Here is a 25,897-nt window from a genome sequence, read left to right as displayed (position 1 = left end):
CAGCAGCAAGCTGAAAAGTGCAGGCATGTAAGGGATCTAGAGGTTGACAACATGTCTTCTTAACGGGAGTCCAGGAGCTCATCTCCACAAATGGACTTTTCAGGATCCTTGGGTGGCTCCGTAGTTTGAAACCAATTCTGGTTATCGCTTCTCGGCCTTTTGGCTAAGATCAAGTGTAGTATCTGTTCTTATCAGTTTAATATCTGATACGTCCCCTATCTGGGGACCATATATTAAATGGATTTTTAGAACAGGGAGATGGAAAAAGAGCTTGCTCTGTCCACTCCACGCATTGACCTGGTATTGCAGTATCTCCAGGACCGGTGCACCCCTTCTTTAATGCAGTTTCTAAAATGAGAAAGAATTGAATTCAATGTTTTTTGTTCATTTTGCTTGTTTGTCGGATTTTGGGATGGACTCTTTGGCTTTGCTTTTCTTCTCCTCATTGGATTTTTCATGTTCAAAGTTGCAGAAGCCAGATTACAAGCTCATTTTGGTTCAACTTCAGCAACTGTGCATTGCATTGCCATGTAATGTGATGCAATGCTATCTTTCTAGCTCTCCCTTTTTACTTCCTTTTGGATAAACAGACATATTAGGCAAGCATTTTGGAGCTTTCACCTAAATAACTACAGGTGGTGAGATAAGCTGCACAATATAATTGACCTTTCAGTATATTGTTGCACACACACCATCTATTTAGCAAATGCCCTTGTTATCAACAGCAGCCTTTTAAACTCACCTGAGCTAACAGGTATGTGCGCTGGTTACTCTGCTGCGCTTAAAATTTCTTTTTTGGTTTGCTACAATGCCTTTTCTGAAACGTTGTCTCCCTCTGCTGGAACACTGACTTCTTTCATTTAATGCCTGCAGACTATAAAAGAGAACCCAACCCAAAAAGTTTGGTTGATTAGTCTGTGGCATTCTGTTAAACTGTTGCTTATGGCGGTCTCTGTGAGCTTCTCAGCGACATTCAGCCAGCCAGGTATCCTGCCTGCAGTAGATGGAATGTGGCAATGGAACGCTGGCTGCGCGTGTCATAATAGGCTCTGAGCCTTTATATACCTGTGCACAGCAGCAGCCACCTTCAGTCTGCTGCTGGACAGCCAGCAGCAGCTGCAGCAGCAGGAGAGGTATGTAATCAGGAGCCCTCCTGCTAAGGGTAGACAGCTGCTCGTTCCACCCCACCCCCCGCCTTAATTGGTTCTCCTCCCTTCCAACGGTGTTGAGGCGGGTGGGAACAGCAGGGGGTGAAGGTGCTGTGTTTAAAGAGGTGGAGTTATGCAGATCTAAAACGCGTGGATTGCAGCAGCAGCAAGCTGAAAAGTGCAGGCATGTAAGGGATCTAGAGGTTGACAACATGTCTTCTTAACGGGAGTCCAGGAGCTCATCTCCACAAATGGACTTTTCAGGATCCTTGGGTGGCTCCGTAGTTTGAAACCAATTCTGGTTATCGCTTCTCGGCCTTTTGGCTAAGATCAAGTGTAGTATCTGTTCTTATCAGTTTAATATCTGATACGTCCCCTATCTGGGGACCATATATTAAATGGATTTTTAGAACAGGGAGATGGAAAAAGAGCTTGCTCTGTCCACTCCACGCATTGACCTGGTATTGCAGTATCTCCAGGACCGGTGCACCCCTTCTTTAATGCAGTTTCTAAAATCAGAAAGAATTGAATTCAATGTTTTTTGTTCATTTTGCTTGTTTGTCGGATTTTGGGATGGACTCTTTGGCTTTGCTTTTCTTCTCCTCATTGGATTTTTCATGTTCAAAGTTGCAGAAGCCAGATTACAAGCTCATTTTGGTTCAACTTCAGCAACTGTGCATTGCATTGCCATGTAATGTGATGCAATGCTATCTTTCTAGCTCTCCCTTTTTACTTCCTTTTGGATAAACAGACATATTAGGCAAGCATTTTGGAGCTTTCACCTAAATAACTACAGGTGGTGAGATAAGCTGCACAATATAATTGACCTTTCAGTATATTGTTGCACACACACCATCTATTTAGCAAATGCCCTTGTTATCAACAGCAGCCTTTTAAACTCACCTGAGCTAACAGGTATGTGCGCTGGTTACTCTGCTGCGCTTAAAATTTCTTTTTTGGTTTGCTACAATGCCTTTTCTGAAACGTTGTCTCCCTCTGCTGGAACACTGACTTCTTTCATTTAATGCCTGCAGACTATAAAAGAGAACCCAACCCAAAAAGTTTGGTTGATTAGTCTGTGGCATTCTGTTAAACTGTTGCTTATGGCGGTCTCTGTGAGCTTCTCAGCGACATTCAGCCAGCCAGGTATCCTGCCTGCAGTAGATGGAATGTGGCAATGGAACGCTGGCTGCGCGTGTCATAATAGGCTCTGAGCCTTTATATACCTGTGCACAGCAGCAGCCACCTTCAGTCTGCTGCTGGACAGCCAGCAGCAGCTGCAGCAGCAGGAGAGGTATGTAATCAGGAGCCCTCCTGCTAAGGGTAGACAGCTGCTCGTTCCACCCCACCCCCCGCCTTAATTGGTTCTCCTCCCTTCCAACGGTGTTGAGGCGGGTGGGAACAGCAGGGGGTGAAGGTGCTGTGTTTAAAGAGGTGGAGTTATGCAGATCTAAAACGCGTGGATTGCAGCAGCAGCAAGCCGAAAAGTGCAGGCATGTAAGGGATCTAGAGGTTGACAACATGTCTTCTTAACGGGAGTCCAGGAGCTCATCTCCACAAATGGACTTTTCAGGATCCTTGGGTGGCTCCGTAGTTTGAAACCAATTCTGGTTATCGCTTCTCGGCCTTTTGGCTAAGATCAAGTGTAGTATCTGTTCTTATCAGTTTAATATCTGATACGTCCCCTATCTGGGGACCATATATTAAATGGATTTTTAGAACAGGGAGATGGAAAAAGAGCTTGCTCTGTCCACTCCACGCATTGACCTGGTATTGCAGTATCTCCAGGACCGGTGCACCCCTTCTTTAATGCAGTTTCTAAAATCAGAAAGAATTGAATTCAATGTTTTTTGTTCATTTTGCTTGTTTGTCGGATTTTGGGATGGACTCTTTGGCTTTGCTTTTCTTCTCCTCATTGGATTTTTCATGTTCAAAGTTGCAGAAGCCAGATTACAAGCTCATTTTGGTTCAACTTCAGCAACTGTGCATTGCATTGCCATGTAATGTGATGCAATGCTATCTTTCTAGCTCTCCCTTTTTACTTCCTTTTGGATAAACAGACATATTAGGCAAGCATTTTGGAGCTTTCACCTAAATAACTACAGGTGGTGAGATAAGCTGCACAATATAATTGACCTTTCAGTATATTGTTGCACACACACCATCTATTTAGCAAATGCCCTTGTTATCAACAGCAGCCTTTTAAACTCACCTGAGCTAACAGGTATGTGCGCTGGTTACTCTGCTGCGCTTAAAATTTCTTTTTTGGTTTGCTACAATGCCTTTTCTGAAACGTTGTCTCCCTCTGCTGGAACACTGACTTCTTTCATTTAATGCCTGCAGACTATAAAAGAGAACCCAACCCAAAAAGTTTGGTTGATTAGTCTGTGGCATTCTGTTAAACTGTTGCTTATGGCGGTCTCTGTGAGCTTCTCAGCGACATTCAGCCAGCCAGGTATCCTGCCTGCAGTAGATGGAATGTGGCAATGGAACGCTGGCTGCGCGTGTCATAATAGGCTCTGAGCCTTTATATACCTGTGCACAGCAGCAGCCACCTTCAGTCTGCTGCTGGACAGCCAGCAGCAGCTGCAGCAGCAGGAGAGGTATGTAATCAGGAGCCCTCCTGCTAAGGGTAGACAGCTGCTCGTTCCACCCCACCCCCCGCCTTAATTGGTTCTCCTCCCTTCCAACGGTGTTGAGGCGGGTGGGAACAGCAGGGGGTGAAGGTGCTGTGTTTAAAGAGGTGGAGTTATGCAGATCTAAAACGCGTGGATTGCAGCAGCAGCAAGCCGAAAAGTGCAGGCATGTAAGGGATCTAGAGGTTGACAACATGTCTTCTTAACGGGAGTCCAGGAGCTCATCTTCACAAATGGACTTTTCAGGATCCTTGGGTGGCTCCGTAGTTTGAAACCAATTCTGGTTATCGCTTCTCGGCCTTTTGGCTAAGATCAAGTGTAGTATCTGTTCTTATCAGTTTAATATCTGATACGTCCCCTATCTGGGGACCATATATTAAATGGATTTTTAGAACAGGGAGATGGAAAAAGAGCTTGCTCTGTCCACTCCACGCATTGACCTGGTATTGCAGTATCTCCAGGACCGGTGCACCCCTTCTTTAATGCAGTTTCTAAAATCAGAAAGAATTGAATTCAATGTTTTTTGTTCATTTTGCTTGTTTGTCGGATTTTGGGATGGACTCTTTGGCTTTGCTTTTCTTCTCCTCATTGGATTTTTCATGTTCAAAGTTGCAGAAGCCAGATTACAAGCTCATTTTGGTTCAACTTCAGCAACTGTGCATTGCATTGCCATGTAATGTGATGCAATGCTATCTTTCTAGCTCTCCCTTTTTACTTCCTTTTGGATAAACAGACATATTAGGCAAGCATTTTGGAGCTTTCACCTAAATAACTACAGGTGGTGAGATAAGCTGCACAATATAATTGACCTTTCAGTATATTGTTGCACACACACCATCTATTTAGCAAATGCCCTTGTTATCAACAGCAGCCTTTTAAACTCACCTGAGCTAACAGGTATGTGCGCTGGTTACTCTGCTGCGCTTAAAATTTCTTTTTTGGTTTGCTACAATGCCTTTTCTGAAACGTTGTCTCCCTCTGCTGGAACACTGACTTCTTTCATTTAATGCCTGCAGACTATAAAAGAGAACCCAACCCAAAAAGTTTGGTTGATTAGTCTGTGGCATTCTGTTAAACTGTTGCTTATGGCGGTCTCTGTGAGCTTCTCAGCGACATTCAGCCAGCCAGGTATCCTGCCTGCAGTAGATGGAATGTGGCAATGGAACGCTGGCTGCGCATGTCATAATAGGCTCTGAGCCTTTATATACCTGTGCACAGCAGCAGCCACCTTCAGTCTGCTGCTGGACAGCCAGCAGCAGCAGCAGCAGGAGAGGTATGTAATCAGGAGCCCTCCTGCTAAGGGTAGACAGCTGCTCGTTCCACCCCACCCCCCGCCTTAATTGGTTCTCCTCCCTTCCAACGGTGTTGAGGCGGGTGGGAACAGCAGGGGGTGAAGGTGCTGTGTTTAAAGAGGTGGAGTTATGCAGATCTAAAACGCGTGGATTGCAGCAGCAGCAAGCCGAAAAGTGCAGGCATGTAAGGGATCTAGAGGTTGACAACATGTCTTCTTAACGGGAGTCCAGGAGCTCATCTCCACAAATGGACTTTTCAGGATCCTTGGGTGGCTCCGTAGTTTGAAACCAATTCTGGTTATCGCTTCTCGGCCTTTTGGCTAAGATCAAGTGTAGTATCTGTTCTTATCAGTTTAATATCTGATACGTCCCCTATCTGGGGACCATATATTAAATGGATTTTTAGAACAGGGAGATGGAAAAAGAGCTTGCTCTGTCCACTCCACGCATTGACCTGGTATTGCAGTATCTCCAGGACCGGTGCACCCCTTCTTTAATGCAGTTTCTAAAATCAGAAAGAATTGAATTCAATGTTTTTTGTTCATTTTGCTTGTTTGTCGGATTTTGGGATGGACTCTTTGGCTTTGCTTTTCTTCTCCTTATTGGATTTTTCATGTTCAAAGTTGCAGAAGCCAGATTACAAGCTCATTTTGGTTCAACTTCAGCAACTGTGCATTGCATTGCCATGTAATGTGATGCAATGCTATCTTTCTAGCTCTCCCTTTTTACTTCCTTTTGGATAAACAGACATATTAGGCAAGCATTTTGGAGCTTTCACCTAAATAACTACAGGTGGTGAGATAAGCTGCACAATATAATTGACCTTTCAGTATATTGTTGCACACACACCATCTATTTAGCAAATGCCCTTGTTATCAACAGCAGCCTTTTAAACTCACCTGAGCTAACAGGTATGTGCGCTGGTTACTCTGCTGCGCTTAAAATTTCTTTTTTGGTTTGCTACAATGCCTTTTCTGAAACGTTGTCTCCCTCTGCTGGAACACTGACTTCTTTCATTTAATGCCTGCAGACTATAAAAGAGAACCCAACCCAAAAAGTTTGGTTGATTAGTCTGTGGCATTCTGTTAAACTGTTGCTTATGGCGGTCTCTGTGAGCTTCTCAGCGACATTCAGCCAGCCAGGTATCCTGCCTGCAGTAGATGGAATGTGGCAATGGAACGCTGGCTGCGCGTGTCATAATAGGCTCTGAGCCTTTATATACCTGTGCACAGCAGCAGCCACCTTCAGTCTGCTGCTGGACAGCCAGCAGCAGCAGCAGCAGGAGAGGTATGTAATCAGGAGCCCTCCTGCTAAGGGTAGACAGCTGCTCGTTCCACCCCACCCCCCGCCTTAATTGGTTCTCCTCCCTTCCAACGGTGTTGAGGCGGGTGGGAACAGCAGGGGGTGAAGGTGCTGTGTTTAAAGAGGTGGAGTTATGCAGATCTAAAACGCGTGGATTGCAGCAGCAGCAAGCCGAAAAGTGCAGGCATGTAAGGGATCTAGAGGTTGACAACATGTCTTCTTAACGGGAGTCCAGGAGCTCATCTCCACAAATGGACTTTTCAGGATCCTTGGGTGGCTCCGTAGTTTGAAACCAATTCTGGTTATCGCTTCTCGGCCTTTTGGCTAAGATCAAGTGTAGTATCTGTTCTTATCAGTTTAATATCTGATACGTCCCCTATCTGGGGACCATATATTAAATGGATTTTTAGAACAGGGAGATGGAAAAAGAGCTTGCTCTGTCCACTCCACGCATTGACCTGGTATTGCAGTATCTCCAGGACCGGTGCACCCCTTCTTTAATGCAGTTTCTAAAATCAGAAAGAATTGAATTCAATGTTTTTTGTTCATTTTGCTTGTTTGTCGGATTTTGGGATGGACTCTTTGGCTTTGCTTTTCTTCTCCTCATTGGATTTTTCATGTTCAAAGTTGCAGAAGCCAGATTACAAGCTCATTTTGGTTCAACTTCAGCAACTGTGCATTGCATTGCCATGTAATGTGATGCAATGCTATCTTTCTAGCTCTCCCTTTTTACTTCCTTTTGGATAAACAGACATATTAGGCAAGCATTTTGGAGCTTTCACCTAAATAACTACAGGTGGTGAGATAAGCTGCACAATATAATTGACCTTTCAGTATATTGTTGCACACACACCATCTATTTAGCAAATGCCCTTGTTATCAACAGCAGCCTTTTAAACTCACCTGAGCTAACAGGTATGTGCGCTGGTTACTCTGCTGCGCTTAAAATTTCTTTTTTGGTTTGCTACAATGCCTTTTCTGAAACGTTGTCTCCCTCTGCTGGAACACTGACTTCTTTCATTTAATGCCTGCAGACTATAAAAGAGAACCCAACCCAAAAAGTTTGGTTGATTAGTCTGTGGCATTCTGTTAAACTGTTGCTTATGGCGGTCTCTGTGAGCTTCTCAGCGACATTCAGCCAGCCAGGTATCCTGCCTGCAGTAGATGGAATGTGGCAATGGAACGCTGGCTGCGCGTGTCATAATAGGCTCTGAGCCTTTATATACCTGTGCACAGCAGCAGCCACCTTCAGTCTGCTGCTGGACAGCCAGCAGCAGCTGCAGCAGCAGGAGAGGTATGTAATCAGGAGCCCTCCTGCTAAGGGTAGACAGCTGCTCGTTCCACCCCACCCCCCGCCTTAATTGGTTCTCCTCCCTTCCAACGGTGTTGAGGCGGGTGGGAACAGCAGGGGGTGAAGGTGCTGTGTTTAAAGAGGTGGAGTTATGCAGATCTAAAACGCGTGGATTGCAGCAGCAGCAAGCCGAAAAGTGCAGGCATGTAAGGGATCTAGAGGTTGACAACATGTCTTCTTAACGGGAGTCCAGGAGCTCATCTCCACAAATGGACTTTTCAGGATCCTTGGGTGGCTCCGTAGTTTGAAACCAATTCTGGTTATCGCTTCTCGGCCTTTTGGCTAAGATCAAGTGTAGTATCTGTTCTTATCAGTTTAATATCTGATACGTCCCCTATCTGGGGACCATATATTAAATGGATTTTTAGAACAGGGAGATGGAAAAAGAGCTTGCTCTGTCCACTCCACGCATTGACCTGGTATTGCAGTATCTCCAGGACCGGTGCACCCCTTCTTTAATGCAGTTTCTAAAATCAGAAAGAATTGAATTCAATGTTTTTTGTTCATTTTGCTTGTTTGTCGGATTTTGGGATGGACTCTTTGGCTTTGCTTTTCTTCTCCTCATTGGATTTTTCATGTTCAAAGTTGCAGAAGCCAGATTACAAGCTCATTTTGGTTCAACTTCAGCAACTGTGCATTGCATTGCCATGTAATGTGATGCAATGCTATCTTTCTAGCTCTCCCTTTTTACTTCCTTTTGGATAAACAGACATATTAGGCAAGCATTTTGGAGCTTTCACCTAAATAACTACAGGTGGTGAGATAAGCTGCACAATATAATTGACCTTTCAGTATATTGTTGCACACACACCATCTATTTAGCAAATGCCCTTGTTATCAACAGCAGCCTTTTAAACTCACCTGAGCTAACAGGTATGTGCGCTGGTTACTCTGCTGCGCTTAAAATTTCTTTTTTGGTTTGCTACAATGCCTTTTCTGAAACGTTGTCTCCCTCTGCTGGAACACTGACTTCTTTCATTTAATGCCTGCAGACTATAAAAGAGAACCCAACCCAAAAAGTTTGGTTGATTAGTCTGTGGCATTCTGTTAAACTGTTGCTTATGGCGGTCTCTGTGAGCTTCTCAGCGACATTCAGCCAGCCAGGTATCCTGCCTGCAGTAGATGGAATGTGGCAATGGAACGCTGGCTGCGCGTGTCATAATAGGCTCTGAGCCTTTATATACCTGTGCACAGCAGCAGCCACCTTCAGTCTGCTGCTGGACAGCCAGCAGCAGCAGCAGCAGGAGAGGTATGTAATCAGGAGCCCTCCTGCTAAGGGTAGACAGCTGCTCGTTCCACCCCACCCCCCGCCTTAATTGGTTCTCCTCCCTTCCAACGGTGTTGAGGCGGGTGGGAACAGCAGGGGGTGAAGGTGCTGTGTTTAAAGAGGTGGAGTTATGCAGATCTAAAACGCGTGGATTGCAGCAGCAGCAAGCCGAAAAGTGCAGGCATGTAAGGGATCTAGAGGTTGACAACATGTCTTCTTAACGGGAGTCCAGGAGCTCATCTCCACAAATGGACTTTTCAGGATCCTTGGGTGGCTCCGTAGTTTGAAACCAATTCTGGTTATCGCTTCTCGGCCTTTTGGCTAAGATCAAGTGTAGTATCTGTTCTTATCAGTTTAATATCTGATACGTCCCCTATCTGGGGACCATATATTAAATGGATTTTTAGAACAGGGAGATGGAAAAAGAGCTTGCTCTGTCCACTCCACGCATTGACCTGGTATTGCAGTATCTCCAGGACCGGTGCACCCCTTCTTTAATGCAGTGTCTAAAATCAGAAAGAATTGAATTCAATGTTTTTTGTTCATTTTGCTTGTTTGTCGGATTTTGGGATGGACTCTTTGGCTTTGCTTTTCTTCTCCTCATTGGATTTTTCATGTTCAAAGTTGCAGAAGCCAGATTACAAGCTCATTTTGGTTCAACTTCAGCAACTGTGCATTGCATTGCCATGTAATGTGATGCAATGCTATCTTTCTAGCTCTCCCTTTTTACTTCCTTTTGGATAAACAGACATATTAGGCAAGCATTTTGGAGCTTTCACCTAAATAACTACAGGTGGTGAGATAAGCTGCACAATATAATTGACCTTTCAGTATATTGTTGCACACACACCATCTATTTAGCAAATGCCCTTGTTATCAACAGCAGCCTTTTAAACTCACCTGAGCTAACAGGTATGTGCGCTGGTTACTCTGCTGCGCTTAAAATTTCTTTTTTGGTTTGCTACAATGCCTTTTCTGAAACGTTGTCTCCCTCTGCTGGAACACTGACTTCTTTCATTTAATGCCTGCAGACTATAAAAGAGAACCCAACCCAAAAAGTTTGGTTGATTAGTCTGTGGCATTCTGTTAAACTGTTGCTTATGGCGGTCTCTGTGAGCTTCTCAGCGACATTCAGCCAGCCAGGTATCCTGCCTGCAGTAGATGGAATGTGGCAATGGAACGCTGGCTGCGCGTGTCATAATAGGCTCTGAGCCTTTATATACCTGTGCACAGCAGCAGCCACCTTCAGTCTGCTGCTGGACAGCCAGCAGCAGCAGCAGCAGGAGAGGTATGTAATCAGGAGCCCTCCTGCTAAGGGTAGACAGCTGCTCGTTCCACCCCACCCCCCGCCTTAATTGGTTCTCCTCCCTTCCAACGGTGTTGAGGCGGGTGGGAACAGCAGGGGGTGAAGGTGCTGTGTTTAAAGAGGTGGAGTTATGCAGATCTAAAACGCGTGGATTGCAGCAGCAGCAAGCCGAAAAGTGCAGGCATGTAAGGGATCTAGAGGTTGACAACATGTCTTCTTAACGGGAGTCCAGGAGCTCATCTCCACAAATGGACTTTTCAGGATCCTTGGGTGGCTCCGTAGTTTGAAACCAATTCTGGTTATCGCTTCTCGGCCTTTTGGCTAAGATCAAGTGTAGTATCTGTTCTTATCAGTTTAATATCTGATACGTCCCCTATCTGGGGACCATATATTAAATGGATTTTTAGAACAGGGAGATGGAAAAAGAGCTTGCTCTGTCCACTCCACGCATTGACCTGGTATTGCAGTATCTCCAGGACCGGTGCACCCCTTCTTTAATGCAGTGTCTAAAATCAGAAAGAATTGAATTCAATGTTTTTTGTTCATTTTGCTTGTTTGTCGGATTTTGGGATGGACTCTTTGGCTTTGCTTTTCTTCTCCTCATTGGATTTTTCATGTTCAAAGTTGCAGAAGCCAGATTACAAGCTCATTTTGGTTCAACTTCAGCAACTGTGCATTGCATTGCCATGTAATGTGATGCAATGCTATCTTTCTAGCTCTCCCTTTTTACTTCCTTTTGGATAAACAGACATATTAGGCAAGCATTTTGGAGCTTTCACCTAAATAACTACAGGTGGTGAGATAAGCTGCACAATATAATTGACCTTTCAGTATATTGTTGCACACACACCATCTATTTAGCAAATGCCCTTGTTATCAACAGCAGCCTTTTAAACTCACCTGAGCTAACAGGTATGTGCGCTGGTTACTCTGCTGCGCTTAAAATTTCTTTTTTGGTTTGCTACAATGCCTTTTCTGAAACGTTGTCTCCCTCTGCTGGAACACTGACTTCTTTCATTTAATGCCTGCAGACTATAAAAGAGAACCCAACCCAAAAAGTTTGGTTGATTAGTCTGTGGCATTCTGTTAAACTGTTGCTTATGGCGGTCTCTGTGAGCTTCTCAGCGACATTCAGCCAGCCAGGTATCCTGCCTGCAGTAGATGGAATGTGGCAATGGAACGCTGGCTGCGCGTGTCATAATAGGCTCTGAGCCTTTATATACCTGTGCACAGCAGCAGCCACCTTCAGTCTGCTGCTGGACAGCCAGCAGCAGCAGCAGCAGGAGAGGTATGTAATCAGGAGCCCTCCTGCTAAGGGTAGACAGCTGCTCGTTCCACCCCACCCCCCGCCTTAATTGGTTCTCCTCCCTTCCAACGGTGTTGAGGCGGGTGGGAACAGCAGGGGGTGAAGGTGCTGTGTTTAAAGAGGTGGAGTTATGCAGATCTAAAACGCGTGGATTGCAGCAGCAGCAAGCCGAAAAGTGCAGGCATGTAAGGGATCTAGAGGTTGACAACATGTCTTCTTAACGGGAGTCCAGGAGCTCATCTCCACAAATGGACTTTTCAGGATCCTTGGGTGGCTCCGTAGTTTGAAACCAATTCTGGTTATCGCTTCTCGGCCTTTTGGCTAAGATCAAGTGTAGTATCTGTTCTTATCAGTTTAATATCTGATACGTCCCCTATCTGGGGACCATATATTAAATGGATTTTTAGAACAGGGAGATGGAAAAAGAGCTTGCTCTGTCCACTCCACGCATTGACCTGGTATTGCAGTATCTCCAGGACCGGTGCACCCCTTCTTTAATGCAGTTTCTAAAATCAGAAAGAATTGAATTCAATGTTTTTTGTTCATTTTGCTTGTTTGTCGGATTTTGGGATGGACTCTTTGGCTTTGCTTTTCTTCTCCTCATTGGATTTTTCATGTTCAAAGTTGCAGAAGCCAGATTACAAGCTCATTTTGGTTCAACTTCAGCAACTGTGCATTGCATTGCCATGTAATGTGATGCAATGCTATCTTTCTAGCTCTCCCTTTTTACTTCCTTTTGGATAAACAGACATATTAGGCAAGCATTTTGGAGCTTTCACCTAAATAACTACAGGTGGTGAGATAAGCTGCACAATATAATTGACCTTTCAGTATATTGTTGCACACACACCATCTATTTAGCAAATGCCCTTGTTATCAACAGCAGCCTTTTAAACTCACCTGAGCTAACAGGTATGTGCGCTGGTTACTCTGCTGCGCTTAAAACTTCTTTTTTGGTTTGCTACAATGCCTTTTCTGAAACGTTGTCTCCCTCTGCTGGAACACTGACTTCTTTCATTTAATGCCTGCAGACTATAAAAGAGAACCCAACCCAAAAAGTTTGGTTGATTAGTCTGTGGCATTCTGTTAAACTGTTGCTTATGGCGGTCTCTGTGAGCTTCTCAGCGACATTCAGCCAGCCAGGTATCCTGCCTGCAGTAAATGGAATGTGGCAATGGAACGCTGGCTGCGCGTGTCATAATAGGCTCTGAGCCTTTATATACCTGTGCACAGCAGCAGCCACCTTCAGTCTGCTGCTGGACAGCCAGCAGCAGCAGCAGCAGGAGAGGTATGTAATCAGGAGCCCTCCTGCTAAGGGTAGACAGCTGCTCGTTCCACCCCACCCCCCGCCTTAATTGGTTCTCCTCCCTTCCAACGGTGTTGAGGCGGGTGGGAACAGCAGGGGGTGAAGGTGCTGTGTTTAAAGAGGTGGAGTTATGCAGATCTAAAACGCGTGGATTGCAGCAGCAGCAAGCCGAAAAGTGCAGGCATGTAAGGGATCTAGAGGTTGACAACATGTCTTCTTAACGGGAGTCCAGGAGCTCATCTCCACAAATGGACTTTTCAGGATCCTTGGGTGGCTCCGTAGTTTGAAACCAATTCTGGTTATCGCTTCTCGGCCTTTTGGCTAAGATCAAGTGTAGTATCTGTTCTTATCAGTTTAATATCTGATACGTCCCCTATCTGGGGACCATATATTAAATGGATTTTTAGAACAGGGAGATGGAAAAAGAGCTTGCTCTGTCCACTCCACGCATTGACCTGGTATTGCAGTATCTCCAGGACCGGTGCACCCCTTCTTTAATGCAGTTTCTAAAATCAGAAAGAATTGAATTCAATGTTTTTTGTTCATTTTGCTTGTTTGTCGGATTTTGGGATGGACTCTTTGGCTTTGCTTTTCTTCTCCTCATTGAATTTTTCATGTTCAAAGTTGCAGAAGCCAGATTACAAGCTCATTTTGGTTCAACTTCAGCAACTGTGCATTGCATTGCCATGTAATGTGATGCAATGCTATCTTTCTAGCTCTCCCTTTTTACTTCCTTTTGGATAAACAGACATATTAGGCAAGCATTTTGGAGCTTTCACCTAAATAACTACAGGTGGTGAGATAAGCTGCACAATATAATTGACCTTTCAGTATATTGTTGCACACACACCATCTATTTAGCAAATGCCCTTGTTATCAACAGCAGCCTTTTAAACTCACCTGAGCTAACAGGTATGTGCGCTGGTTACTCTGCTGCGCTTAAAATTTCTTTTTTGGTTTGCTACAATGCCTTTTCTGAAACGTTGTCTCCCTCTGCTGGAACACTGACTTCTTTCATTTAATGCCTGCAGACTATAAAAGAGAACCCAACCCAAAAAGTTTGGTTGATTAGTCTGTGGCATTCTGTTAAACTGTTGCTTATGGCGGTCTCTGTGAGCTTCTCAGCGACATTCAGCCAGCCAGGTATCCTGCCTGCAGTAGATGGAATGTGGCAATGGAACGCTGGCTGCGCGTGTCATAATAGGCTCTGAGCCTTTATATACCTGTGCACAGCAGCAGCCACCTTCAGTCTGCTGCTGGACAGCCAGCAGCAGCAGCAGCAGGAGAGGTATGTAATCAGGAGCCCTTCTGCTAAGGGTAGACAGCTGCTCGTTCCACCCCACCCCCCGCCTTAATTGGTTCTCCTCCCTTCCAACGGTGTTGAGGCGGGTGGGAACAGCAGGGGGTGAAGGTGCTGTGTTTAAAGAGGTGGAGTTATGCAGATCTAAAACGCGTGGATTGCAGCAGCAGCAAGCCGAAAAGTGCAGGCATGTAAGGGATCTAGAGGTTGACAACATGTCTTCTTAACGGGAGTCCAGGAGCTCATCTCCACAAATGGACTTTTCAGGATCCTTGGGTGGCTCCGTAGTTTGAAACCAATTCTGGTTATCGCTTCTCGGCCTTTTGGCTAAGATCAAGTGTAGTATCTGTTCTTATCAGTTTAATATCTGATACGTCCCCTATCTGGGGACCATATATTAAATGGATTTTTAGAACAGGGAGATGGAAAAAGAGCTTGCTCTGTCCACTCCACGCATTGACCTGGTATTGCAGCATCTCCAGGACCGGTGCACCCCTTCTTTAATGCAGTTTCTAAAATCAGAAAGAATTGAATTCAATGTTTTTTGTTCATTTTGCTTGTTTGTCGGATTTTGGGATGGACTCTTTGGCTTTGCTTTTCTTCTCCTCATTGGATTTTTCATGTTCAAAGTTGCAGAAGCCAGATTACAAGCTCATTTTGGTTCAACTTCAGCAACTGTGCATTGCATTGCCATGTAATGTGATGCAATGCTATCTTTCTAGCTCTCCCTTTTTACTTCCTTTTGGATAAACAGACATATTAGGCAAGCATTTTGGAGCTTTCACCTAAATAACTACAGGTGGTGAGATAAGCTGCACAATATAATTGACCTTTCAGTATATTGTTGCACACACACCATCTATTTAGCAAATGCCCTTGTTATCAACAGCAGCCTTTTAAACTCACCTGAGCTAACAGGTATGTGCGCTGGTTACTCTGCTGCGCTTAAAATTTCTTTTTTGGTTTGCTACAATGCCTTTTCTGAAACGTTGTCTCCCTCTGCTGGAACACTGACTTCTTTCATTTAATGCCTGCAGACTATAAAAGAGAACCCAACCCAAAAAGTTTGGTTGATTAGTCTGTGGCATTCTGTTAAACTGTTGCTTATGGCGGTCTCTGTGAGCTTCTCAGCGACATTCAGCCAGCCAGGTATCCTGCCTGCAGTAGATGGAATGTGGCAATGGAACGCTGGCTGCGCGTGTCATAATAGGCTCTGAGCCTTTATATACCTGTGCACAGCAGCAGCCACCTTCAGTCTGCTGCTGGACAGCCAGCAGCAGCAGCAGCAGGAGAGGTATGTAATCAGGAGCCCTCCTGCTAAGGGTAGACAGCTGCTCGTTCCACCCCACCCCCCGCCTTAATTGGTTCTCCTCCCTTCCAACGGTGTTGAGGCGGGTGGGAACAGCAGGGGGTGAAGGTGCTGTGTTTAAAGAGGTGGAGTTATGCAGATCTAAAACGCGTGGATTGCAGCAGCAGCAAGCCGAAAAGTGCAGGCATGTAAGGGATCTAGAGGTTGACAACATGTCTTCTTAACGGGAGTCCAGGAGCTCATCTCCACAAATGGACTTTTCAGGATCCTTGGGTGGCTCCGTAGTTTGAAACCAATTCTGGTTATCGCTTCTCGGCCTTTTGGCTAAGATCAAGTGCAGTGATCTACCAGTTGCTGCCTTGGCCTTGGCTAGGAGGTGCCCAGGGTACCCGGCTCCTTGGCCTGGGGGGATCGCTTTGTCTAACGGCAGGGCTTCACCCTCCTGCTGCTATTGGGGAGTCGGATTAGTCCCTGGGCAACGAGAGGCGATCACCGTGTCACCACACATAGCTGTGGGGGGCAGTTCTTTTGGAGGAAGAAGATGGAGTTGCCGAGGAAGAGGAACTGTTTACGGTTCTATGTGAAGACGGAGTTGGAGGATTTTTCGTTGGAGGAGAATCAGATCTTGGATATTCTGTTCAAGTATGGGACGATCATTGAAGAGGACATTTTTTGTATGCAAGAAATCAAGTTTAAAAAGGTATTTGACGTAACACTGAAGTCTGAAGAAAAGTGTATTTGTCTTCTCAAGAATTGGGAAGGAAAAGAAATTGGCGTTAATGCTCTTTTTGCTGGAAGGCCGAAAAAGGTGGTTATCTGTATGGATGACCCCTTTGTAGAGATGGAGGAAGTGATGGAGTTTTTGAAGCCATGGAGTATTTTGGTAAAATTCCAGAAGGACTACTTAAATAAAGTGGGAGTCTGGAATGGGAAGAGAAGTTTCCTAGTTTGGGAAAATGGACAAAATGAACTAAGTTTAGGAAGGATTGTTATAAATGGTAAATGTGGATTCAGTTATGTGGAAAATGGTAAAAGAAGAATTGATAACGGGAAACCTGGATTTTGTTATGAGGAAGGTGGGAAAAAAGAGGAGAAAGGGAAAAAGATATTTGAAGAATCGTTTGAAGATTGTAAAGAGAAAGAAGACAAAGATATACAAGTAGTTGAAAATAAGAAGGAGTTTGTGGGAGAGAAGCAGGAGTTCTCAGGAGTTGGGGACTCTATGTTTTGCAGACTGGAGAGAGTACCTAGAAGTAAAGACGTTAAGGAAAAAAGGAAGGTGGATGATAAGGGAAAAGAGAAAGTAATGCAGGATTGTGTTGATACCAGTGCTGAAGGTGAAGAAGATGAAAAGATATTGCTGCAAGGTTTTGACTGGAAATTGTTGGACATGTCATGGAGGAAGAAGAAACGTGGAAGAAGAAAAATGTTGAGTTGATGTTTTTGTTGGAAGTTTTTTGTTGTTGACGTAAGGATATGTTATGTTATATTTTATTTATTAATTATCATTAAATTTTCTTAAAAAAAACAAAAAGTTGAATTCGGATGATGAAGGCGTAGGCGACATTTTTTGGTTATCCATGCAAATGGAATTTAATTTATGTCGCGTCTTCTGACGCATTCAATTGAAAAAAAAAAAATCTGTTCTTATCAGTTTAATATCTGATACGTCCCCTATCTGGGGACCATATATTAAATGGATTTTTAGAACAGGGAGATGGAAAAAGAGCTTGCTCTGTCCACTCCACGCATTGACCTGGTATTGCAGTATCTCCAGGACCGGTGCACCCCTTCTTTAATGCAGTTTCTAAAATCAGAAAGAATTGAATTCAATGTTTTTTGTTCATTTTGCTTGTTTGTCGGATTTTGGGATGGACTCTTTGGCTTTGCTTTTCTTCTCCTCATTGGATTTTTCATGTTCAAAGTTGCAGAAGCCAGATTACAAGCTCATTTTGGTTCAACTTCAGCAACTGTGCATTGCATTGCCATGTAATGTGATGCAATGCTATCTTTCTAGCTCTCCCTTTTTACTTCCTTTTGGATAAACAGACATATTAGGCAAGCATTTTGGAGCTTTCACCTAAATAACTACAGGTGGTGAGATAAGCTGCACAATATAATTGACCTTTCAGTATATTGTTGCACACACACCATCTATTTAGCAAATGCCCTTGTTATCAACAGCAGCCTTTTAAACTCACCTGAGCTAACAGGTATGTGCGCTGGTTACTCTGCTGCGCTTAAAATTTCTTTTTTGGTTTGCTACAATGCCTTTTCTGAAACGTTGTCTCCCTCTGCTGGAACACTGACTTCTTTCATTTAATGCCTGCAGACTATAAAAGAGAACCCAACCCAAAAAGTTTGGTTGATTAGTCTGTGGCATTCTGTTAAACTGTTGCTTATGGCGGTCTCTGTGAGCTTCTCAGCGACATTCAGCCAGCCAGGTATCCTGCCTGCAGTAGATGGAATGTGGCAATGGAACGCTGGCTGCGCGTGTCATAATAGGCTCTGAGCCTTTATATACCTGTGCACAGCAGCAGCCACCTTCAGTCTGCTGCTGGACAGCCAGCAGCAGCAGCAGCAGGAGAGGTATGTAATCAGGAGCCCTCCTGCTAAGGGTAGACAGCTGCTCATTCCACCCCACCCCCCGCCTTAATTGGTTCTCCTCCCTTCCAACGGTGTTGAGGCGGGTGGGAACAGCAGGGGGTGAAGGTGCTGTGTTTAAAGAGGTGGAGTTATGCAGATCTCAAACGCGTGGATTGCAGCAGCAGCAAGCCGAAAAGTGCAGGCATGTAAGGGATCTAGAGGTTGACAACATGTCTTCTTAACGGGAGTCCAGGAGCTCATCTCCACAAATGGACTTTTCAGGATCCTTGGGTGGCTCCGTAGTTTGAAACCAATTCTGGTTATCGCTTCTCAGCCTTTTGGCTAAGATCAAGTGTAGTATCTGTTCTTATCAGTTTAATATCTGATACGTCCCCTATCTGGGGACCATATATTAAATGGATTTTTAGAACAGGGAGATGGAAAAAGAGCTTGCTCTGTCCACTCCACGCATTGACCTGGTATTGCAGTATCTCCAGGACCGGTGCACCCCTTCTTTAATGCAGTTTCTAAAATCAGAAAGAATTGAATTCAATGTTTTTTGTTCATTTTGCTTGTTTGTCGGATTTTGGGATGGACTCTTTGGCTTTGCTTTTCTTCTCCTCATTGGATTTTTCATGTTCAAAGTTGCAGAAGCCAGATTACAAGCTCATTTTGGTTCAACTTCAGCAACTGTGCATTGCATTGCCATGTAATGTGATGCAATGCTATCTTTCTAGCTCTCCCTTTTTACTTCCTTTTGGATAAACAGACATATTAGGCAAGCATTTTGGAGCTTTCACCTAAATAACTACAGGTGGTGAGATAAGCTGCACAATATAATTGACCTTTCAGTATATTGTTGCACACACACCATCTATTTAGCAAATGCCCTTGTTATCAACAGCAGCCCTTTAAACTCACCTGAGCTAACAGGTATGTGCGCTGGTTACTCTGCTGCGCTTAAAATTTCTTTTTTGGTTTGCTACAATGCCTTTTCTGAAACGTTGTCTCCCTCTGCTGGAACACTGACTTCTTTCATTTAATGCCTGCAGACTATAAAAGAGAACCCAACCCAAAAAGTTTGGTTGATTAGTCTGTGGCATTCTGTTAAACTGTTGCTTATGGCGGTCTCTGTGAGCTTCTCAGCGACATTCAGCCAGCCAGGTATCCTGCCTGCAGTAGATGGAATGTGGCAATGGAACGCTGGCTGCGCGTGTCATAATAGGCTCTGAGCCTTTATATACCTGTGCACAGCAGCAGCCACCTTCAGTCTGCTGCTGGACAGCCAGCAGCAGCAGCAGCAGCAGGAGAGGTATGTAATCAGGAGCCCTCCTGCTAAGGGTAGACAGCTGCTCGTTCCACCCCACCCCCCGCCTTAATTGGTTCTCCTCCCTTCCAACGGTGTTGAGGCGGGTGGGAACAGCAGGGGGTGAAGGTGCTGTGTTTAAAGAGGTGGAGTTATGCAGATCTAAAACGCGTGGATTGCAGCAGCAGCAAGCCGAAAAGTGCAGGCATGTAAGGGATCTAGAGGTTGACAACATGTCTTCTTAACGGGAGTCCAGGAGCTCATCTCCACAAATGGACTTTTCAGGATCCTTGGGTGGCTCCGTAGTTTGAAACCAATTCTGGTTATCGCTTCTCGGCCTTTTGGCTCAGATCAAGTGTCTGGACATCAGGTTCCTTGAGTGCTAGCCCTCGGCCTTCCAGCATCGCCACTCCGGTGGCTTAAGCTGGATGCTGCTATAGGGGGAGAGTGAGGAGGAAACGGGAAGGCGATTTCCGTGGCTGACTATGGGAGTCAAGCTGAAATTTGCTGGGACCGGGGACCCCCGGGTCAAGAATGGATTTCGCATTGAGATTTCCGAGGAGAAGAAGGGACATTTTTCCATGTCCTACCTGGTGAATGCCATCTTCTATGAAGCATTGAAGATTAAGAAGTCGGACATTCTTTGCCTGCAGGAATTTAGAAGTCATGGAAGGTATGTGCTGGTTCTTTCTACTATGGCTGCTTGCCAAAATCTTTATAGAACCTTGAAAGGCCATACTGAGAACTCCCTCCTAGATGGACTCACTTTTACTGTCCTCTATTCAAAGGGGGATGTTCCTGTTGTTGTGTTTATGCACAATCCCTTTATCCCCCAGGAGGACATTACTGTATTCTTGAGGAGGCATTGTACTTATGTGCATTTTTCCCACAAGATCTCGAATGAAGAAGGCTTGTGGACTGGCAAATACAAGTACTTTGTTCGTTTTGCTACAGACCCCGAGGGGCCAGGGGGCATACATTATCCTCCTATGAGTTTCTCTATTGGGAGAGACACTGGTTTCTTGTACTTTCCTGATGCTCCTTTTTTCTGCAGAAGATGTAACAAGTATGGTCATGTCCAGGAGTCCTGCAGGTATCCGCCAACCTGCAGGAGGTGTAACACGTCTGGTCATATGGCGAAAGACTGCAAGAACCAGGTAAAGTGTGATGCTTGTGGTGAGGAGGGGCATGTTCTTAGGCAGTGTCAAGCTAGAACCACTCCTAAGTCTTTTGCTCAAGTGGTCGCGGAGGGGCCTGCTGTTCCTTCGACTTCTACTAGGGTTCCACAAGGTCCCCTTCCGGATGTCGGGGAGGCAACTGCTCCCCAAGAGGAAGAGGATGGCACTCAGATGGACGACATATTTGAAGATGCCCAGCTTCAGCCTCCTGCGTCAGGAGGCTTTGACATGGTGATTCCAGAGGTGATGTCACCTTTCCCTCCCCAGTTTGGTGTCCGTGGTGAGGGGGAAATGGACTTGTCCAATTCTCCTGTCATATCTTGGTGCAATACTGCTTCAGAGGAGATCGGGGGCGGTGGCCAAGGGGACTTGTCTGCTGTCCGTTTCTCTGATGAGGAGGATCCTGATGTGGTCAAGAAGAAGCCAAGGACTGAGTGTTCATCCATTGCTGCCGTGTGTGATAGCCCGGTGGACTCTCGTGCTTACCCGTCAGATGTATTTTCTCCTGACATTGTTACATTTGGCATTCAGCCAGATGGTAATAGCTTTGCTTTGCTTGATGAAGTTTGAGTTGATGTTTTCTTTCTTTTTTTTTCAGGTTATGTGTGATCCCCTTTAGTTATGCCGCATCATTCTGGATGGGACATTGTGTCCCTTAATGTTAGGCAAATTAGATCTGTTACCCGAAGAACAACAGTTCTGGATTATCTAAAGGGTTTGAGTGCAGATGTCTATTGTCTACAAGAGTGTGGGATTACTGAATCTCCAGGGGATAAGGACTGGCCTTATGGCCAGTATGTTTGGTCGGGGTCCAGCTTTAACAAAAATGATGGTGTGGGGATTTTAGTTGGTAATAAGAATATTACTATTGATAGTTACACGGTTGTGGAGGTGGGTCGCTGCATTATTGTTTTTTTGAGTTATAGGGGGTGGAAGGTTAGAATGATTAATTTATATTGTCCTACTAAAAAAGAGGAGCGGCTTGCTCTTCTTGAGAAATTGAGTTTTTTTCTCCCTGGAAAAATTCCTACAGTTTTTGTTGGTGACTGTAATTGTGTCACAGAAGGTAATGTGGACATTACGGGAAAAAAGTTATCTCAACTTATTTCTGATTTTTCTTTCTTAGACGCTGCAATACTTGAGTATGGCATTCCACCACCGCCTACATATTATGCTGACCGTGGTAATATTTCATCGAGGATAGATAGGATGTTATTTTCCAAAAATATGGTTTGTTCAAGTTATGTTCAACATAAGGTACCTTTTTCTGATCATGAGTGTTTGCGTGGAGTTTTTAGTGCGAATGGGGACATGGTGTTTGGGGGTGGGGTTTGGAAATTGAATACGAGGTTGTTGGAGGATGAGGAGGTGATGAGTGAGTTGGAGAAAAGGTATGCAAGTTGGAGGTGGCGTAAGCGTGATTTTGGTAGTGTGCTTGAATGGTGGGATTGGGTGAAATTACAGTTAAAAACTTTCTTTAAAAAAATGGGGCTACAAAAAAGCTGCCAGATATCGTAATAGATTTAATGACTTAAGTAGACGGATTGATTGGTTGCGTGGGTGTGTTAGGAAAGGAATGGATATGTCTGATCAGCTTGAGGTTGCTAAGAATGAGTTAAAATGTCTTCTGGATGAAAAAGGTAAAGAGATTATTTACCGTACCAAGTTAGAGCATTTGGAAAAGAATGAAAAGTGCACCAGGTACTTTTTTAAAAAAATGAATGGAAGGAAGTTGGATTTGAGTGAAGTGGTAGGTGAAGATGGATCTAGTGTGGTTGGGAAGAATGTGTTGAATGAGGTGAATGGCTTCTATAGTAAGTTGTACGATGAGAAATGGATTGATCCTGGACTTGTGTCGCATGTATTGAGTGGTATGGAGAAGAGACTTGGTTCGGATGAATGTGATGCTTTGTGTGAGGATGTTATTTTGGATGAGGTGAGGAATGTTGTTATGAGTGCTAAAAAGAATAAGACGCCTGGGAAGGATGGGTTGCCTGTGGAGCTGTATGTGAAAGCTTGGGAGTTTTTGGGTAAGGACTTGACTGAGGTTTGTAGGTATATGTGGATGAATGGTGTTTTGTGTGACAGTATGAAAGAGGGTATAGTGGTTCTTGTGTTTAAGAAGGGTGAGAAAAAGCGTTTGGAGAACTGGAGACCCATATCATTGCTTAACGCTGATTATAAGGTCTACAGTAAATTGTTAGCAAATCGTATGCGTGAGGTGATTGGTAGGGCTGTGGAGGATGACCAAGTGTGTGCCGTGCCTGGTCGGAGTATAAGTGATAATTTGTTATTGTTAAGGGATATGCTTGGGGATTGTAAGACTAGAAAGCAGAAGTGTATGGTGTTAGCAATTGATTTCGAAAAGGCTTTTGATAGAGTTTCGCATGTGTTTCTGTTTAAAGTATTGGAGAGGATGGGTTTCCCTAGGGTTTTTCTGAATGGAGTTAAGTCTTTATATGATTATGTGTCAAGTGAGTTTTTAGTGAATGGATGGTTGTCTGACAAAGTGATGATTAGGTCTGGTGTAAGACAGGGGTGCCCTATGTCCCCTGTCTTGTTTGTATGTGTGATTGAGCCTTTGCTGTGTTTAGTGAGACGTGAGAAAATGATGAGAGGATTCTTAGTGCCTGGGAGTGGTGGTAAGCATGTGAAGGTGTTAGGTTACATGGATGATGTTGTGATGGTGAGTGAAAGTATGGCTTCAATGAGTAGGGTGAGGTTGCTTTTGGATTTTTTCTGTGGTGCATCAGGTTTTAGAGTTAACTGGACTAAGTGTAGTTTCAAATGCTTTGGAGATGACAGTATTCGTATGGAAGGTGTTAAGTATGAGGAGAGTGCAATTAAGGTTTTAGGGGTATTTTTCAATGATGATCTGAAAGGAAATGAGAGTTGGGACGAGTGTGGTATGCGTGTTGAGCGAAAATTGAATTTTTGGAGAATGAGAGATCTTTCTTTGCGGGGCAAAGTTCTAGTTATCAAAGCAGTGATCTTACCCATTCTGCTTTTTGTGGCCATAATTTTTCCATCCCCTTTTAGGAAAGTGAAGAGAGTTGAGAAAATGATTTTTTCCTTTTTCTGGTGCAGCAAGATGGAGAAGCTGAAGAGGGAAAGCCTTTATAAGGCCTGCCAGCATGGTGGTTTGGGATTTCCTAATGTTGAGGTTTTTTTAGGGCTCCATTATATTAAGACGATTGTGGTATTGTTGGGTAAAGGTAATAAGGGTGCATGTATGGCAAGTTATTCTGCAGGATGGATGTTGTATGGGTTAGGTTGGAGAAAGAGGGATGCGAGAGTGCCTGTGTCTTTTAAGTGTCCGGTGTGGTATGAGGTGATTGAGAAGTTTGTCAAGAAGTATGATTTGCTGAGTGTGCCGGTGGATGAGTTTAGAATGACTAAGAGGGTGTATAGGAAATTGTGTGCAAATGAGGTCGAGTCTAATATTGTTGGTTTGAGAGGGAATGAGGTTGCGGATGCTTGGAGAAAGTTGGGTATGTATGGGATGTCCAACAAACAGAAGGATGTAGTGTGGATGGCGTTTCACAATATTCTTCCAGTGAGAGACGTTCAAAAGAAGAGAGGTTTGATTAGGTCGGATGTTTGTCCAAGAGATGGATGTAATGGTTGTGAGACGGTTATGCATCTGATGTGGAATTGTGATTTTGCGCAAGACGTGTGGAAATGTGTAGGGGGGTTGTGTAGGAGTTTGGCAGGAGTGACTTTTGTGGATTGGCGTGTGGTTATGTTTGGTATTGGTGCAAGTGGACGTGTAAAGGAGAGAGTTTTGTGGTTAATTATGGCTTGTGTGTTAGAAAGTTTGTGGGATGTGAGGAATCTTTGTGTATTTAAAAGGAAATCAATTACAGTAAATGAATGTATTAGGATTATTCTTTCTAGGCTATTTTTGATTTACAAGATGGATAGTAGTAGCGGTGGTGGAACAGATGCCGAGGGAATATGGAAATTTAAAAAGTGGAGGCATATTGTAAAATTTCAGTGATCTTTTGGTTTATATTAATAAGATGTTCTTCTTTCTGTAATATTAGGTTACTTTATGCTTAATAAATATGGCCATGATGATGAGAAGTTTTTTTTGCAACAGTTTTGGTATATCCTACTGATTTGCTATAAAACTAACCTGAATGGTTTAAAAAAAAAAAAAAAAAATCTGTTCTTATCAGTTTAATATCTGATACGTCCCCTATCTGGGGACCATATATTAAATGGATTTTTAGAACAGGGAGATGGAAAAAGAGCTTGCTCTGTCCACTCCACGCATTGACCTGGTATTGCAGTATCTCCAGGACCGGTGCACCCCTTCTTTAATGCAGTTTCTAAAATCAGAAAGAATTGAATTCAATGTTTTTTGTTCATTTTGCTTGTTTGTCGGATTTTGGGATGGACTCTTTGGCTTTGCTTTTCTTCTCCTCATTGGATTTTTCATGTTCAAAGTTGCAGAAGCCAGATTACAAGCTCATTTTGGTTCAACTTCAGCAACTGTGCATTGCATTGCCATGTAATGTGATGCAATGCTATCTTTCTAGCTCTCCCTTTTTACTTCCTTTTGGATAAACAGACATATTAGGCAAGCATTTTGGAGCTTTCACCTAAATAACTACAGGTGGTGAGATAAGCTGCACAATATAATTGACCTTTCAGTATATTGTTGCACACACACCATCTATTTAGCAAATGCCCTTGTTATCAACAGCAGCCTTTTAAACTCACCTGAGCTAACAGGTATGTGCGCTGGTTACTCTGCTGCGCTTAAAATTTCTTTTTTGGTTTGCTACAATGCCTTTTCTGAAACGTTGTCTCCTTCTGCTGGAACACTGACTTCTTTCATTTAATGCCTGCAGACTATAAAAGAGAACCCAACCCAAAAAGTTTGGTTGATTAGTCTGTGGCATTCTGTTAAACTGTTGCTTATGGCGGTCTCTGTGAGCTTCTCAGCGACATTCAGCCAGCCAGGTATCCTGCCTGCAGTAGATGGAATGTGGCAATGGAACGCTGGCTGCGCGTGTCATAATAGGCTCTGAGCCTTTATATACCTGTGCACAGCAGCAGCCACCTTCAGTCTGCTGCTGGACAGCCAGCAGCAGCAGCAGTAGGAGAGGTATGTAATCAGGAGCCCTCCTGCTAAGGGTAGACAGCTGCTCGTTCCACCCCACCCCCCGCCTTAATTGGTTCTCCTCCCTTCCAACGGTGTTGAGGCGGGTGGGAACAGCAGGGGGTGAAGGTGCTGTGTTTAAAGAGGTGGAGTTATGCAGATCTAAAACGCGTGGATTGCAGCAGCAGCAAGCC

The 25,897-nt window shown here is 44.3% G+C and overlaps 14 non-coding genes and 1 pseudogene across 14 annotated transcripts; all 15 read left to right on the top strand.

The window, feature by feature from the left end:
- Nucleotides 1-143: 143 nt before the first annotated feature.
- Nucleotides 144-334, top strand: LOC141183595 (U2 spliceosomal RNA). Its single transcript, XR_012258432.1, has one exon. It is a non-coding gene; the product is annotated as a U2 spliceosomal RNA (small nuclear RNA).
- Nucleotides 335-1,452: 1,118 nt separating this feature from the next.
- On the top strand, nt 1,453-1,643 carry LOC141183593 (U2 spliceosomal RNA). Its single transcript, XR_012258431.1, has one exon. It is a non-coding gene; the product is annotated as a U2 spliceosomal RNA (small nuclear RNA).
- A 1,118-nt stretch (nt 1,644-2,761) lies between these two features.
- On the top strand, nt 2,762-2,952 carry LOC141183592 (U2 spliceosomal RNA). Its single transcript, XR_012258430.1, has one exon. It is a non-coding gene; the product is annotated as a U2 spliceosomal RNA (small nuclear RNA).
- A 1,118-nt stretch (nt 2,953-4,070) lies between these two features.
- On the top strand, nt 4,071-4,261 carry LOC141183591 (U2 spliceosomal RNA). Its single transcript, XR_012258429.1, has one exon. It is a non-coding gene; the product is annotated as a U2 spliceosomal RNA (small nuclear RNA).
- Nucleotides 4,262-5,376: 1,115 nt separating this feature from the next.
- LOC141183590 (U2 spliceosomal RNA) lies at nt 5,377-5,567 on the top strand. The gene has a single exon (XR_012258428.1). It is a non-coding gene; the product is annotated as a U2 spliceosomal RNA (small nuclear RNA).
- Nucleotides 5,568-6,682: 1,115 nt separating this feature from the next.
- Nucleotides 6,683-6,873, top strand: LOC141183589 (U2 spliceosomal RNA). Its single transcript, XR_012258427.1, has one exon. It is a non-coding gene; the product is annotated as a U2 spliceosomal RNA (small nuclear RNA).
- A 1,118-nt stretch (nt 6,874-7,991) lies between these two features.
- Nucleotides 7,992-8,182, top strand: LOC141183588 (U2 spliceosomal RNA). Its single transcript, XR_012258426.1, has one exon. It is a non-coding gene; the product is annotated as a U2 spliceosomal RNA (small nuclear RNA).
- A 1,115-nt stretch (nt 8,183-9,297) lies between these two features.
- Nucleotides 9,298-9,488, top strand: LOC141183586 (U2 spliceosomal RNA). Its single transcript, XR_012258424.1, has one exon. It is a non-coding gene; the product is annotated as a U2 spliceosomal RNA (small nuclear RNA).
- A 1,115-nt stretch (nt 9,489-10,603) lies between these two features.
- Nucleotides 10,604-10,794, top strand: LOC141183585 (U2 spliceosomal RNA). The gene has a single exon (XR_012258423.1). It is a non-coding gene; the product is annotated as a U2 spliceosomal RNA (small nuclear RNA).
- A 1,115-nt stretch (nt 10,795-11,909) lies between these two features.
- Nucleotides 11,910-12,100, top strand: LOC141183584 (U2 spliceosomal RNA). The gene has a single exon (XR_012258422.1). It is a non-coding gene; the product is annotated as a U2 spliceosomal RNA (small nuclear RNA).
- A 1,115-nt stretch (nt 12,101-13,215) lies between these two features.
- On the top strand, nt 13,216-13,406 carry LOC141183582 (U2 spliceosomal RNA). The gene has a single exon (XR_012258421.1). It is a non-coding gene; the product is annotated as a U2 spliceosomal RNA (small nuclear RNA).
- Nucleotides 13,407-14,521: 1,115 nt separating this feature from the next.
- On the top strand, nt 14,522-14,712 carry LOC141183178 (U2 spliceosomal RNA). The gene has a single exon (XR_012258180.1). It is a non-coding gene; the product is annotated as a U2 spliceosomal RNA (small nuclear RNA).
- Nucleotides 14,713-17,123: 2,411 nt separating this feature from the next.
- Nucleotides 17,124-17,316, top strand: LOC141183329 (U2 spliceosomal RNA). The gene has a single exon (XR_012258313.1). It is a non-coding gene; the product is annotated as a U2 spliceosomal RNA (small nuclear RNA).
- A 1,115-nt stretch (nt 17,317-18,431) lies between these two features.
- On the top strand, nt 18,432-18,622 carry LOC141183152 (U2 spliceosomal RNA). Its single transcript, XR_012258156.1, has one exon. It is a non-coding gene; the product is annotated as a U2 spliceosomal RNA (small nuclear RNA).
- A 6,113-nt stretch (nt 18,623-24,735) lies between these two features.
- On the top strand, nt 24,736-24,913 carry LOC141183388 (U2 spliceosomal RNA; annotated as a pseudogene).
- The last annotated feature ends 984 nt before the right edge of the window (nt 24,914-25,897 follow it).

Source organism: Phyllobates terribilis, unplaced genomic scaffold (genome assembly GCF_046119375.1).
Source record: "Phyllobates terribilis strain yellow unplaced genomic scaffold, ASM4611937v1 Scaffold_38__1_contigs__length_12584779, whole genome shotgun sequence".
Lineage (NCBI taxonomy): Eukaryota > Metazoa > Chordata > Amphibia > Anura > Dendrobatidae > Phyllobates > Phyllobates terribilis.
This window is presented reverse-complemented; position numbering and strand designations above follow the sequence as displayed.